This window comes from Phyllostomus discolor, chromosome 8 (assembly GCF_004126475.2).
Source record: "Phyllostomus discolor isolate MPI-MPIP mPhyDis1 chromosome 8, mPhyDis1.pri.v3, whole genome shotgun sequence".
Lineage (NCBI taxonomy): Eukaryota > Metazoa > Chordata > Mammalia > Chiroptera > Phyllostomidae > Phyllostomus > Phyllostomus discolor.
Window position 1 is genome coordinate 91,473,525 of NC_040910.2, and position 14,134 is coordinate 91,487,658.

Sequence of the window (14,134 nt, forward strand, 5' to 3'; positions counted from 1 at the left end):
AGTGTCCTTTGCAAACTTTGGGCACCCCAGGGACAGGGTTTGTTCCTCTAGCAGGGGTGTCCAGCCTTTTGGCGTCTCTGGGCTGCACTGGAAGAAGAATTGTCATCTTGGGCCACACATTAAATACGTTGCGACATGTAATCACAAAAAAATGCAGTATTTTAAGTAAATTTACGATTTTGTGCTGGGCCGCATTCATAGCCTGTGGGCCGAGGGTTGGACCCCTGCTCCAGAAGGTGGCAATCCCAGCAGCCTCCATCTCGAAGTCTCAGTGACATAGGGCCTGGTGTCTATGATGTGGCCATAGTCTTTGACGATGAGGTCCCTGCGCCCAGGGGCTCAGATGTGACCAGCATGCCCATGGTTGTCCATCTGATTTGACTGGGAGCTGCCCTGGCCCAGAGCACACAGGGGGTATGTTGGGTCCAGGGCTGTGTGCAGAGGGGGCCCCGCCCCGCAGCCCCGCCCATATCCAGGGAGCTAATCAGGCCAAGACCAGCCATGTTCCTCCCAGTGGCTCCATCTTCCAGTTTGAGGTGCTTTTAAGAATTTTCTTGAAGAACTACTTAGTATTCAGCCTGAATATAATTTACAGATTGAAATGATCCCTGTCCGCCCCCACTCTCATCCCCCCCAAAAACTAACGAAACAGAAACTCAAGTGGGATCTCACATATGGTATCTTGCCTTTATAGCTGGAAGATTTTTTTAAACGTTGGAAAGAAGGTGGGAGGCAATAGCAGAACTGAGAAGTGATTCTTGTTTCTGCGGGACATGCATTCTGATACTGTGGCAGAGCCAAGTGAAGTGGCAAATCCTGGGCAGTGCGGAATACAAGACCCCAGCCCCCTCCGTGGGAGCCCTTCCCTTCCCTGTTCGCCATCAGCCCCTCTTTCCTGGCCGAACGGCGTGGGCCGCGCTGGTGTGAGCTTGGGAAGGAAAGCGGATTATTGAGTAAGGGGGTGGGGCAGTAGCCCAGGAGGCTGGGTGATGCCGGCTGAGCCCCCGGCCCTCCCCACTGTGACCCTTTCCCCTACCGGCAGACAGCTTGCTTCTTGTGCCGTGCCCAAGACAACCATCCTTTCTGAGTGCAAGTTCTCCCTGTAGGCACTGCCTGGGACCCTGAATGTCACCTTCCCCGAGTTTCTGTCCTGGGCTCCTCTCAGCCACGGTTACCAGCCTTCATCAGTCACACATACCCCTTCATGGAAGTGCAAGGGGTATGAACATTTTTCATGCTTTGTGTGAGCTGGGAGAAAATGAGCTTCTCTATTTGATAAATGTGAACCTGCCCACGACACTAAATTTGGTTCTGCCGTCACCGGCGACATGAAGCAGTGGCCCAGTTTAGAGGCTAGCTTTCAGTCTAAGATACTTTCTCCGGCTCGGGTTACGTATGACCCCTTCTCAGGGGCGGGAGCTCACTGCTTCTCTGGTCACTAACCCTAAGGGCATGTCCGTCTGCTGGTGCTGGTGTGGAGGGTGGGGCCAGAGAGGGGGATCTGGGGGCCTGGCCTGAGGGGCCACTTGCTCCCTCCCCAGCTGTGACATCTGTGGGCCTCAGTTCGTTCCTCGGCACAAGGAGGTGCTTTGTCGGGGAGTGAGGGATACACGAGGCCATGTTTTTAGTGAAATAAATGCAACCCATCACTACCATTGTCATCTGCATCTTTATACAGCAAAACTAATTGGGACCAACAGGGAGTATAAGTTGGCCTGAAGTAGGGCAAAGCAACGATTGTAGAATGTTTTAAAGGAAATGTGATTTTCGTTATTTTCAAGTATATAGAGCAACAGAACCACGTACTCGTAGGTGGAGAACTTGCTTTATTTAAACAGAGAGAACTCATCTAACAGCTTATTTGATTTATTAGCACCGAACTTCAAGGCCCAAGAGTAATTATTTTGAGCTGTGTATGTGCCCTGCTCTGTGACAGGCAAGACACCCAGGGGAGCAGGAAAGCATATAAGACACAAGCCTTGCCCTCAGAGGACCTACAGCTCGTGGGGAGTTGAGACCTGCACTCAAGGCAAGAGGAAAAATAATTAAGCATTAACCACTGTGGTGCTGATGGCTGGTGGGAGGTGGAAGGTGGAGAGGCCTCCAGATCTTGCTGGCAGGGAGAGCTGGAGAAGGCTTTAGGCAGGACAGAGGCTGGGGAAGCTCAGGGTGATTTAAAGAGGTGGCGGGGAGAGAGAGCATGTCTATGGAGAGGCCAAGGGGCAGGCTGGCCAGCAGTGGGACTGGACCAGTGGAACTGGACAGGGAGTCCAAGCCCAGCACAGGGACCTGCGCAGGCAGCGCAAGGTGGGTCTTGGCTTAGCAAGAGACAGAGAGCTCAGTCGTGGATGTGTGCCTGGATGGGGCAGGGCACATGGCAGGGCTGCTCGGGGAAGAATAGTTCGGCGGTGGTCTGTAAACAGGACTGGATGTGAATTTCGAAATTGAAATTAGGAACAATTTGTTATTGTTCCCATAGTGATCGAGGGTGACATATTAAGGCCTATGCTCCTTTCAGAACTGGTAAGAATAGGAACTGGAAGGGGAAGGACAGTGTCTAGGAGGAAGACTCGGTGAAGTCCATTCTAAGATGTAGATGGAGGAGAAGAATTTAAGGCTCCAAGATGTGCCACATGGGGACGAGAAGATGGCAGGTTCCGATGACCAGAGTGAAGGGGACCGGGGCGTAATGAGGACAGCTTTGGGGAGAGCAGGGTAACCAGAAGTTGATGATGTGGGGCCACTAGACACCCAGAACCAGTGCTGAAGGCAGCCAGGCAGTAGAGCAGCTGTTGTCATGGTGGGGTGACCCACGCACCCTGAAACACTCCCCCCCCCACGTCCCTGGGCACGAGTTACCCGCCATTCACAGGGCAGAGGCAAACAGACTGCAGCCTGGCTCCGGCTCCATTCGAGTTCCAAGTACAAGTGGTTCAGTTAATGAGCCTTCACTGTGTCTCTCGCCACCAAGCAGCCATCAGAGCATTATACCATCAAAGTCAGCCCCGGCCTTTAATTTAATCACTCTTGCCTTAATCGATTCCCGTTGAGTGCTAAACACTGAGTGGCAGGAAGAGGCTGCCCCCTGGGCATAATTAGAATGTGAGATTGGGCACCACATCCCTGTCTGATTAGGAGGAAGTTGACCCCCCATCCCCACCAAGAAAACAGAAAGGCTCCCAGGAAATCCCATGGAGAGTCAGGACACAAGCCAAGGACGTCCCAGCCCCTCGCTGAAGAAATCCACACTGGCAGGGGCTGGACATCACTTGAGGGGACACCAAAGGCACCCCTCCCACTGTCCTGCACCCTGGCTTTGGGCTTCCCTTTCAAAAGTCGGGACAGACAAGGCCGGTAGAGGCTGGACCAGGCTGCCTGTCTATCCGTCCCCGGCAAGAGCCCTGCAGCAGGGAGCTCACCCTCCGACCCAGTTGGCGCCGTCTGGCTGGTGCTAAGGGAGGCCAGGGGTGGCCGCTGCACTGTTTCAGACATCAGGCTGCACCCAGCCGGCGAGAGACTTCAGGTCAGGCACCTGGCTGTGGCTCCAGGAGGCACAGCCCTCCGTGGGGCACCTGTCTTCTGAGGAGCTCACAGGTGTCCCCGTGGATTGTTTTATTTCAGTTCTATGACTACCCCGTGAGGCCACCTTGTGCTCTTTCTGAGGGGGGAGATCGCATAATCCTCATTTTACAGATGGGGAAATGGAGGCACAGGAAATCTTATATTATGCCCATCGACAGAAGAATTTGTTTCTATTGAGGTGTAATTGACATACCACGTTATATCCAGAGATCGGACTCTCTGCCACAAGTCCCTTAGTTGGTAAGAGGAAGGGTTGCATTAAACTCAGGGCGTGGCTAGCCCAAGCAGGGGGCAGCAGCAGAAGCCCACGAAATGAGGGGATGGCCAGCTTCTGGAATGCAGTCTTGCCGGCAATAAATAATAAGGAGATCTTTTCTTAAAGATTTTTTCTTTTTACGTTGACCCAGATTGTCAACTTATAACATGAATCTTTTCCCCTACATTTCCCATCAGACATCAAACACTGGTTTGTAATTATTTATAGCACTTTAGTGACATTGAAAGGGAATTATTTCAATTTAGTCCGTCTTTACTAACACTCTGCAGGGAGCAGTGCAGTCCTCACTCCCTGGGCCTGCTGAGAAGGGAGGGGCGACGGCACTCAAGGAGGAAGAACTGAACCCAGGGGAGAGACACCTGGAGCGCGGTGCGTGTTATCCCCACAGGATTAACCCCAGGGAGAAGGTTAAATAGGTTTAAAGAGGGTTCAGGTGAGTTTGTGCATAATCAGTCCATTATTCAAGCGGATTTAGGGATGTTCTGTGAGAGCCTTCGTTTCTAAGCAGGCCTCATGGAGACAGCAGAGGCAGAGTCCGCACACACAGTGGCCGGTTGGGGCCAGTGTGAAACTTCTGGTGTTCAGGAAGGGACAAGACAGAGTGGGTGGCAGGGGGGCTGGTGACACCCCCAACAGCTGTTCCTGGGGATTCTCCATGATGGGCAGCTTTGAAAGGGGCAGGTCCACATGAGTCTACACTACAGTTATTACCACGCCCCAACACAGCAGGTTAAATACAGGTTAAATAGTTGTAAAATACAACTATTTTATTTGTATATACAACCCTTCCTTGACTTATTAACAGATTCTGATGCATTACCAATACCAAAGTTAAAAGCCAACCCAATATACAACAAATATATGGTAGTGAATATTTACATTTAAATATATTTGTATTTATAAATATGTATGATATATAATATTTATATGCATATAAATATATGCTATAGAATTGTAATATTTATATGCATATGTATTTTAAACCAAAGAGCTTCTTTGAATTGTAACCTTCCCTTGGGCACTTAAACATTTGGCTTTTGATTATTAATTATCCAATAAGCTTTTTAAGGGGCAGACCAGGGGTGGGGGGTGAGGTAAGACAATGGTTCAGTGTCACTGTCCAATTAAGAACAATTAGAAATAAGCACCTTTGAATGACCTACAAATACGGCAGAGCTGGATTTGATCCAGGACAATTCTGCTGGCACATGATTTAAGGCATTGGTTCTAACTTGAGGGGGAGAGCTGGCCTTCACCCCAGGGGAGGGGCACGGTTCCCTGGCTCCATGAACTGCTCCCTCTTTCCCAGCACTGCTTGTTGGCTGTAGATCCCACGAAAGGGGGTTATGGACCCAGGGGTCCTCTGCAATCCTTGGTGTCAGGGGTGGGGCGGAGAGGACACAAGGATGAAAGTACATCCCTGGACTTTCTTTGGTGCAACCTCAGAATTAGGTCCCAAGACAGCATCACTCAGCTGTCCCCAGCCAGAAGGAAAACTAGCAGCTGGGACCAGAGATAATTATGTCCCTCCTCTCTCTGATGCCTGGTTCAGCAGCGAAGCAGACAGGACCGGAGGGAGAGCCCTGAATTAGACACCATTATCAATGGCTTCAGATTTCATTCTAACAAGCTGATTTAAAATGGTTTTAAAAGTGTTAGACTTTGATCTAAAACTCCTTCACTTAGGGGAGTTAATATACTAAGGGAATTTAATTTATTTTGAGTCTTACAGTGGAAATGCTGAAACACCCCTTAAGTTGGGGTTCTGCATGAATGAGTTTGAAGTGCTGTCCCGTCCTGAAAGACAGGAAGAGAGCGTCGTGGGGGTCTCCACACGAGGCTGCCTCCTCCCTGGCACCACGCAGGGAGCAGAAATGAAGGCCTGTACATACTCACGGCCGGGCCCCCAGGGCCTGGCGCCCACGCCTAGGTCTCCTCCTACCACAGCCAACCTCCTAGGTCCTTCATACTTGTTATAACAGTCATATAATTAAAGCTGATGAAACACAAGTCTTACATGAAAGATAAATTCTTAAGATAATTTTTTACTGTCAGATGGGATGTCAAAGACCACTAAAAAGTAGTACGATGTCAGAGGGGTTCTGCATGCGGATTACTCCTCAGCGAAGGCGATGCATGCCAAGTGTGGCTTAGGCAGGGAGGCAGGGGGTTTCAGCCGGCTGCCCCACACAGCAAGACAAGGCTGGGCCCTGTCCCAAAAGATGGGGGATAAGTGTGCTTTTATCCAGTTTAAGTTAAAGAGAAATGTTTGAAATACATAGGTATCATTTTTCTGATTCTCTGATTTAATGACTTTTTAAGAAACTGATGTATTATGAGTCTTAGTTCATGGGTAAGAAGGCTTCTTAAGCTGAATTGATTAATCAGATATGACTGCTTATCGGATACTTGAAGTTCTCTGTAGAATTCGCTTTATTTAACATTTTCTATTTACTTTCAGCTGTCCACCATCGAACCTGCTTGCCAGTTTACCAACTTCAACACTCTGCTTAATTATTTCCTCCACAAAAACCTCCCCTCCACTCTCTTCTGTCTCTCCCACTGTTTCTCAGACCCCGTCAGTGCTTGCTCGGGAGTCAATGAGTAACCTGGTAAGATCTCTAAACCTGAGGTCTCCAGTCCACACAGGGCAGGAGAGAGGGCGGTTCGGCTTGCCTGGGGTGGAGAGGACACAGTCTATTCCTGGCGTGGAGCGGATTTCAGGAAGGAAGAGGACAGAAGCAGGGACAACAGATGATAAGTCACTATGCTCCCCTGTGGCAAGAGTTCTGTGTGTACATTTAAACATGGGTGTGTGCGATTTCCAGGGGGTCCACTTCCACCCGAAAAACAATGCCTGGTTCCAGGGGAGCTGGGCAGCTGCCTGCTTCTCCCATCTTGATTCCTACTCAGTGTAAGAATATACTCGATACAACTGATTCCATCCCCAAGGTCCACAGATGCCTTTGCACATTTATCCAATCACAAGTGTGGATCCAGAGGTGGCTACTGATAAGGCCATTTACTGAGCAGTTACTATAAGCCAGGTCCTGGGCTAAGCACTGGGTCACCCCGTTTAAATCCTGCAGCAACCGTGGGAGAGGTACTACCATACCCCAAGTTACAGATGATGAAAAACTCCGAAAGGCTAACTGACATGGCTAGGTACCACAGGGAGGCAGGGAGCCAGGGTTTATACCCAAGAGTCCTGATCTGAGCCCACGCCCTGAATCACTAGGCCAATGCCTCTGTCTTTCATTGCCTGCCCTGCACCGGGTATCCAGGAAAAAGTACCGGCTGCCCTCAAAGCATCACAAACCTCCCTGTACAGCTGAGGCACAAAATACATTTCTTGGGGATAATTCTGTAGTGCCCCTGATTGGGGCATGCACAGAGCCTGCTGAAATATCAACAGAGCAAAAAAAAAATTAAGATAATCCACCTGGAAGTCATTCGAGCTGGCATTTTGTGGAAGCCAATTCTAGCTGCACACCTAGAGAATGTTTCCTAATCAAAGAACCCAAGAAGCTCAACAACCATCCTGGGCTGGCCTCACCACTCAGATCGGGGCCATCTGTGCCGGAAAGGAAGCTGGCAGAAGTGGCAAGAGAATGGCACCTGGAGACAGGAAAATAGTTCTTGGACAGCAACCCCTCTGGCAAGGTGATGGGGCAGGACTGGCATGGATGGTACATGTCCTATCACCTGCACAGGTGCTTGGGGGAGGCCCCTGAGCTTGCAGGAGTGGCCATGAGTCTGGCTCACGGAGGATTCTGGGCAGGCCCTCAACACCACAGTGTAATGGAACACTTAAGGCAGAGCCTGGGCCCCAGGAAGGAAGATAAGCCTCCAGGCCCAGCTTTGCCAAGGGGTTGTGCATGAGGTCCTTCCTGTGCAACTCATCTACCCCCAGGCTCTGAACTGGGTCTCATCCAAGGGCGCCAATGCCTCAATCTTTCTGAGGGGCGGGCCCTAAGATGAGACTCTTTGATGTCCCTGAACTTCAGTGACTTGACCCTGACCATAGCTGAGTCTATTTGCCTTCATCCCTCAGTCTCGATTTCCAGCCTTCTGTGAGCCCGTCAAACCCAGGTGCTCTTTTGTGTAACAGAGGGATCCTGAAATCCTGGATTTACGGGGAGAAGTTCAGGGTCCTGGGACAGTTTCTCTGTTTTATATACAGAGACACAGAGGTTAAGGGTCAGGACCAGATCAGAGCTTTAGGCTGTGCTCCAATTACAGACTCTTGCAAAAGTTTACTTGTGAGTCAGTGGCTTCGGAATGAGAATATTCCACTGGGTCAATGTTATAGACTGTGCTCGGGTTTGAAGGCGAGCCCACAAAGGCCTGTTAAGCCTGTGAGTTAGCTGAGGGGGAGGGGGCCCGTGTCAGACACCCAGCGCCAACACTCAGTGGCTGTGTGACCTTCAGTGAGTCACTAAGCTCCTTGTACTTCAGTTTCTCCAGGGGCAGCATAGAGATGATGACGGTACCTGCCACCTGTGAGGGGTTGTTGGGAGGATTAAATAAAGTACAGTGATTTCTGGGGAGCACTTACAGCAGTGCCTTCTCAAAGGCGCTCGAGGAACGTAAGCCGCCATGAAGACGACAGCACCTGGGTGACGCTTCCACAGCAGGGCTCTCCCCTCTGGCACTAGTGACGTTTTGGGTGAACCATTCTCTGATGTGGGGGAGAGTCCTGTGCCATGTAGTCTGATTAGCAGCACCCCTGGCCTCTACCCACTAGAGGCCAGTAGCACCCTCCCTCAGGTGTGAAAATAAAAAAATGTCTCTGGACATCTCACCGTTTTACAGGAAAACAGCCGAGAGTCCCAGGTGGCACACCGGGTTCCTCTCCCTGCTGCAGCCCAGGTGGTCAGTCTTCCCTTCCACTCACCTGTCCAGGGGGCCCCTCCCTAAGCTAGCTCCAAGTCACTAGTGGAAGCATCTAGGGTGACCAATTAGGAGCCATTGGTCGGGTGGGCGTTTCTGGGAGGGGCTGGGGGTCTCTGAAGTGGGAAGATGAAAGAGGCGGGGTGGGAGGAAGTGGAAGGAACAGAGGCAAATGGGGTCTCCCATCTCTGTCCCTCTTACCTCGGGGCACAAGGAGCACTGCAGCTCTCAAGGTGACAGGGCAGGGTCTCCTTCCCCCGGCGTGAAGTGTGGTTTCTCCCCTTTCCTATCTTCTTTGGTGACCAGAGGGGACCAGGCTGTGGGGCCATAAGCAGTGAGTGCTGCAGTGGGAAGGTTGGAAGATTGGGGAAGCGGGGGAGTGGAGGGCGTGGGGGCATATAGAGGGGTGCAGGCAGCTTTCTGGGGGTCACTTGGATACAGGGTAGGGGGCCAAACTCGACTGGATTTGTCCCCAGACCTTCCTGATGCCATGATCTTGAATAAAGCCCTCTTCTCATTCTGTTCTTCTTCCTTACCTATTGACCTGTATTTCCCCATTGTATCCATTCGTTGGTTAAACAAGTATGGGCTGGAATGCCTACTATATGTGGAGAAATTTATGAAGCCCCTAGGAGTGTTTTTATTTGTTTTTGAGGCTTCTTTTTCAAAGTGGGCATGAGGAAGAGACTAAACAGAAGGCACAATCTAGTTGGAAAACTACCGTGTTTTCGATCAGAAAACTGACACATGTTCACACACACAGCTATGGAGCCGCTTATACCGTAGACAAATGCCGAGGGGAGGCGGAATAAAACACAATTTCTAAAAGTTTCCACAAATGGCCTCCATGAAGTGATGTTAAAAGGGCAGAAGAAAATTTCAACCTAAACAAAGGGCACCGAAATCCTATTCCATCCACAGGCAGGCACTGACCTCAAAGGGCATGGGGGTCAAAGGGCATGTACAGTGGAAGGGACTCTTTTCCCAATGTTGTAAGTCTGACCCTCCCTCAAAGGAACGGATTCAATGGATTCTAAGTTTTCTTCTTGCAGTTTATGGGAATAATCCATTTCTTCCGTCCTGTTAGGGGAGGGGCGCTTGACACTGGAAACCACTGAAAAGCCCCGCCCTTCCATGACGGCGTATGCAGATGAGGTCCACGTGGGGTTAGGGTTACCCATCACAGCCTGCCACTCATTCAAAAGAACAGCAAAGTCAACAACCCCCTCCCCCAAATTGTCCAAAGGCAAAACCCAGAGAGCCAAGCCAGGTTACCGCAGCAAACACAACCTGCTACAGAAGCAAACGCTGGTCCAGGAATTGACGAGCTTCTGGAGTCAAGCGGGCGTGGGTGCCTGGAGTGGGGTGTATGTGTGTGCTAAATTTATTTGTTCAGAAGAAGGGTTTGTAGACAGGGAATGCATAAGCAATTCTTATGTGGTAAACACAAGCAGCATCATAAAACGTAAAATAATACCTTAATTGATTATGGTAAGAAAGGCATTTCTCATTCTGTCGTAGGTCACGTCAATGGGAGAGGCAGGGATCAGATAAAACTCAATGCCTCCCGCTGAGCCTAAGCACTCGGTGCCTGCAGGGCAGGCAGGCAGTCTGGACCAGCTGGGCTTGGAGTTACAGGTTCCTGAGCGCCGGAGGCCGAGGGGGTCTACGGGACGTAAAACAGCCCCCACATGCTGGGGATTCCAAGACAGGACCTTTCCCGAGGCACCGCGGCAGACTCAGCTCTCCACCGCCTGCATGTGGGCGCACATGCTGCATCCCTCCAGATCCCCAGCGCAGAGCCAGGCATGAATTTCCTCATCCGAGTACAAAGGACCCCGGCTCCCTACCCGGGATCCTCGATATAACAGCCCCCAGGCCTTGTGAACCCGAGTGCCCCACCAAAGCACCAACAGATTTCAAATTGAACGAAATCAGGACTGTGTGGACTGCACCTGGTTCCAGGCATTGGGCTAAATACGCTCCGCCAACTTACAGGAGGTGACCTCTCTGCCTGCGCTCCGCCCCAGGCCACCGGCGCCAGGAAACCCCGTCTGGAACCAGAATCCCAAGCCCAGCTCTGGCCGATGTGGGATGTCAAGGAAAGGGAGAAGAAGCTCGAATGGATCCTTGAGTCTCCCACAACCTGCCTGCGGCGGGTCCAGCTCTGCCTGAAGTGAGGGCGAAGCGGAGTGGGCGGGGGACATCGCAGGTCCGCGGCTCCCATCGCCTACAGTGTCCAGGGGTGTCAAACTCATTTTCACCCGGGGCCAATCAGCCTCGCGGTTGCCTTCAAAGGCCCGAATGTAATTTCAGCGTCTTAACAGTTAAAGAATAGTTACATTTATACAGTCCTAAAATTATCTCAGCCCTTTGAAGGCAACCACGAGGCTGATGTGGCCATCGGGTGAAAATGAGTTTGATACCCCTGGCCTGTGCCATTGTCGGGAAGGTTCGCCCTAATAGTCTAGAGTGGACTATTAGAACCCGACCCAAGCCATTCCCTGGACATTCAGCTCAATCTGCGCGGCTCCAGGGGATGATTTGGCCCCTAAGATGCTCTCTGAGCTTCGCGCCAATTTTCAGCGATAGAATTAACCAGAAAAACCGCGCAGACCCAGCTCACCACAAAAGGGTAAGCCACGGGTCGGTAGCCACCCTTCTCCCCTCATTCCCAGTTTCAAGGGCGTCAGTGAACTCTGGCTCTAAGTGAAAATGCCACACGTTTCTAAAATAGTACTAAATAGTACTTGGCCACAAATACCTCAGGGACTCATATCTGGGTGGCTGTAGCCGCGGGAAGCCAGTTAGGAAGAGCCACTGCTCGAGGTTGGGGCTTCCCACCAGAGTCCCCCAGGGGGCGCGGCTCCTCGTACCCCAAGGTTCTTAATCTCTGCTTGTAAGGGGCATGGCCACGCCCAAAGGCCATTACCAAGACTCGTGCTTTCCAAGGCAACCACCCCTCGGCGCCCCCCTCCTAGTCTGCTGGGGCTGGTGGGGAGGAATGGGTGTGGCTCGGAGCATCAGAAGAAAATTCATTGCCCCTTTGCTCCCATCTTCCTGCTTAGCCAAGCAACAGGGCACGAAGCAGAGAGGCCCCGCCTGCGAGCCCCCCTCTACCTCCCGAGGGGTCGCGGTGCCCTCAATGCGCAAGCCTGGTGGGGCGTGGCCACCAGGGCGCTCCGGGTGTGGGGTGGGGCGTTAGTCCCTTGGCAGACACCATCACAGCGCTGGGAGACCTGGATCCCACCCTTCGGCTGAGGATGCTTCCTGGCGCGCGGCCCGGCTGCTGGAGGGGACCGATCAGTGTCACGCCCGTTTCACGCATGACTCTAGAGCCGTGATTCGGGCTCGTCGACCCCAGAAAGCCCCGAGACCTAACAAAGGGTTCAGAAATGAGGGGCGAAAAACACGGGTGGAAGAGTGGGGGCCTTGGTTAAACACCCTTATAGAATACAAGGCAAAACGCCAGGCTGGCATCGCAGATCATGTAGCCCTACAAACAAAGCCGTGAGCCCTCAGGAAGATCCTGGGTGGACGCTCCCAGGGCTCGACCCTGTAGCAGCAAAACGCCAAGATTTCGGCGCCGATTGCCCCCCACCCGCACCCCCTTAATAATAGCCCCACCTTGTGCTCCAAAGCACAGCCGCCCGGCTTGGCATGGCACCGCAAAGCCGTGACACGCCGCAAAAAGATGGCACCTCGCGTTCGGAGGGGAAAAAAGCGGGGGTGGGAGTGGGAGGAGGCACAGCCTACCCTCCCCGTCCTCGCCCACCCGGGTCCACACCCACTGCCGCAGTGAGGGGCGAGCCCTGCGCGCCAGCACCGCGCCCTCCTCCGGCAGGGAGCGCACAAGCCGGGCGCCGGGCGCGGAGCAAAGAGAAAGGGGCCCGCCCGAAGTGCACCTGCAGCCCCGCGCGGGTCTGCGGCTGTGAACACCTGCGAGCTGGCATCGGCCGCTGCCGAGACCTTCCACATCTCAGGCCAGGCGATCCCCGCCTTCCCGAACCTCCACATTGGCAACCGCGCACTACCTTCTCTCGGGCACGGCGCTGCTCGCGTCTCGGTGCCAGGCGCGCGCAGGGGGAAGGGCAACTGAAGTGACAGTGCTTGGACCCCTCCCTATCTCCCCAGTTGCACTCCCAGCCCCCAAGTGTCCCTGCGGGTTCTGAAGGAGGAAAACGGGGGTGGGGATGGACCACCGCCTTAAATCAGGGGCAGCGAAAACCCCATTGGAATCGCTACCGGGGAGGTGAAGGGAGGGGCAGGCAGGGAGTCATGTCTTCTAGAACCCGACCCATACCTTCCTTAGGGCTGATGGCAAACCGAGACAGGGAAAACGGATTACAGGTTCGGTTTTGGGGTCGTCATTGGACCCCTCCCCCCCAACACAAATAGACATACCTGCCCATGCGGCAAAGGGCGGCGATCGACAGTGCACGCCGCCCCCCTCCCAAGGTAACCGCCATCCGTGCCCCACCCTGCGGGCACAACCTCTGCCCGTGTCCTCGCAAAGAGGGTCGTGTGGAACCCCCAGCACACATCCCGCACACACACACACACACTTATACGCCTGTCTGCATCCCTTGCATGGGTCCCTTTCCAAGCCGCCCGAGACCCACCCCGGAATGTAGAGAGCGCAGGAATGACCCCCGCCGTTGCCCCTCGCCAATGCCCACCTCATGAAAGCCATCTCTGAGGCGGGGGGGCCGAGGGGTGGCGGTCTGCGGGCGCATAGGGCGTGCGGGGGGAGGCACATTTCAAGAGCTTGTGCCTACCTGACAGTCGGCAGAGGGCGAAGACAGTAGAGGAAAGCAGAGGAGAAAGTGTCTGTGGTGGCGGCGGCGGCTGAAGGTGGGCGGTGGCGGCGGTGCTGCTGCCGGTGCCGGAGCTGGTGCCGGAGCGGGTGGGTGGCAGAGACTGCGAGCGCGCGCACCAGCGAGAGAGAGCGCTCCCGAGACCGGCGGGCGGCGCAAGCGCGAGCAGCAGGAGCGCGAGCCACCCCAGCGCAGAGGCGGACAGCGAGGCCTCCGCGGGCGTCTTTTCCTCCCGCCACCAGTGGGCGCGCGCGAGCGCCCCAAGCTCGGCTGTCTCCCGCCTCCCGGCTCGCTCCTCCCGGCGCTTCCCGGGCCGGCCTGCCTTTTCCCACCCCTACCCTGGGGCCGCCGCACCGACCGCGCGCGCACGCGCGTTCCGTGGCGCACGCGCACCTGGGTCTTCTCCCGCGGCTGGAGCCTTTTTTATCTGAGGGGTCGCCTCCCTGGGAAGGAGGCTTGGTTGCCACCTGGTATCGGGAAGATGCTGGGTGTCCTACTCCCAGGTCTGCTTTGCCCTTCCTTTCTCGTCCTCCTGGGGATGTCCTATCTCGGAAACGTCTTGGGC

At 53.6% G+C, this 14,134-nt stretch overlaps 1 protein-coding gene across 5 annotated transcripts in view; it reads right to left on the reverse strand.

Moving 5' to 3' along the window:
- The window catches only part of MAPT (microtubule associated protein tau), an 89,450-nt gene extending 75,717 nt beyond the window's left edge, over positions 1 to 13,733 (reverse strand). For all 5 annotated transcript variants that reach the window (XM_028520565.2, XM_028520564.2, XM_028520563.2 and 2 more), the window contains exon 1: positions 13,531 to 13,733. The gene's annotated coding sequence lies outside the window, so the exon portion shown is untranslated. The remainder of the gene's footprint in view (positions 1 to 13,530) is intronic.
- Between the last annotated feature and the right edge of the window lie 401 nt (positions 13,734 to 14,134).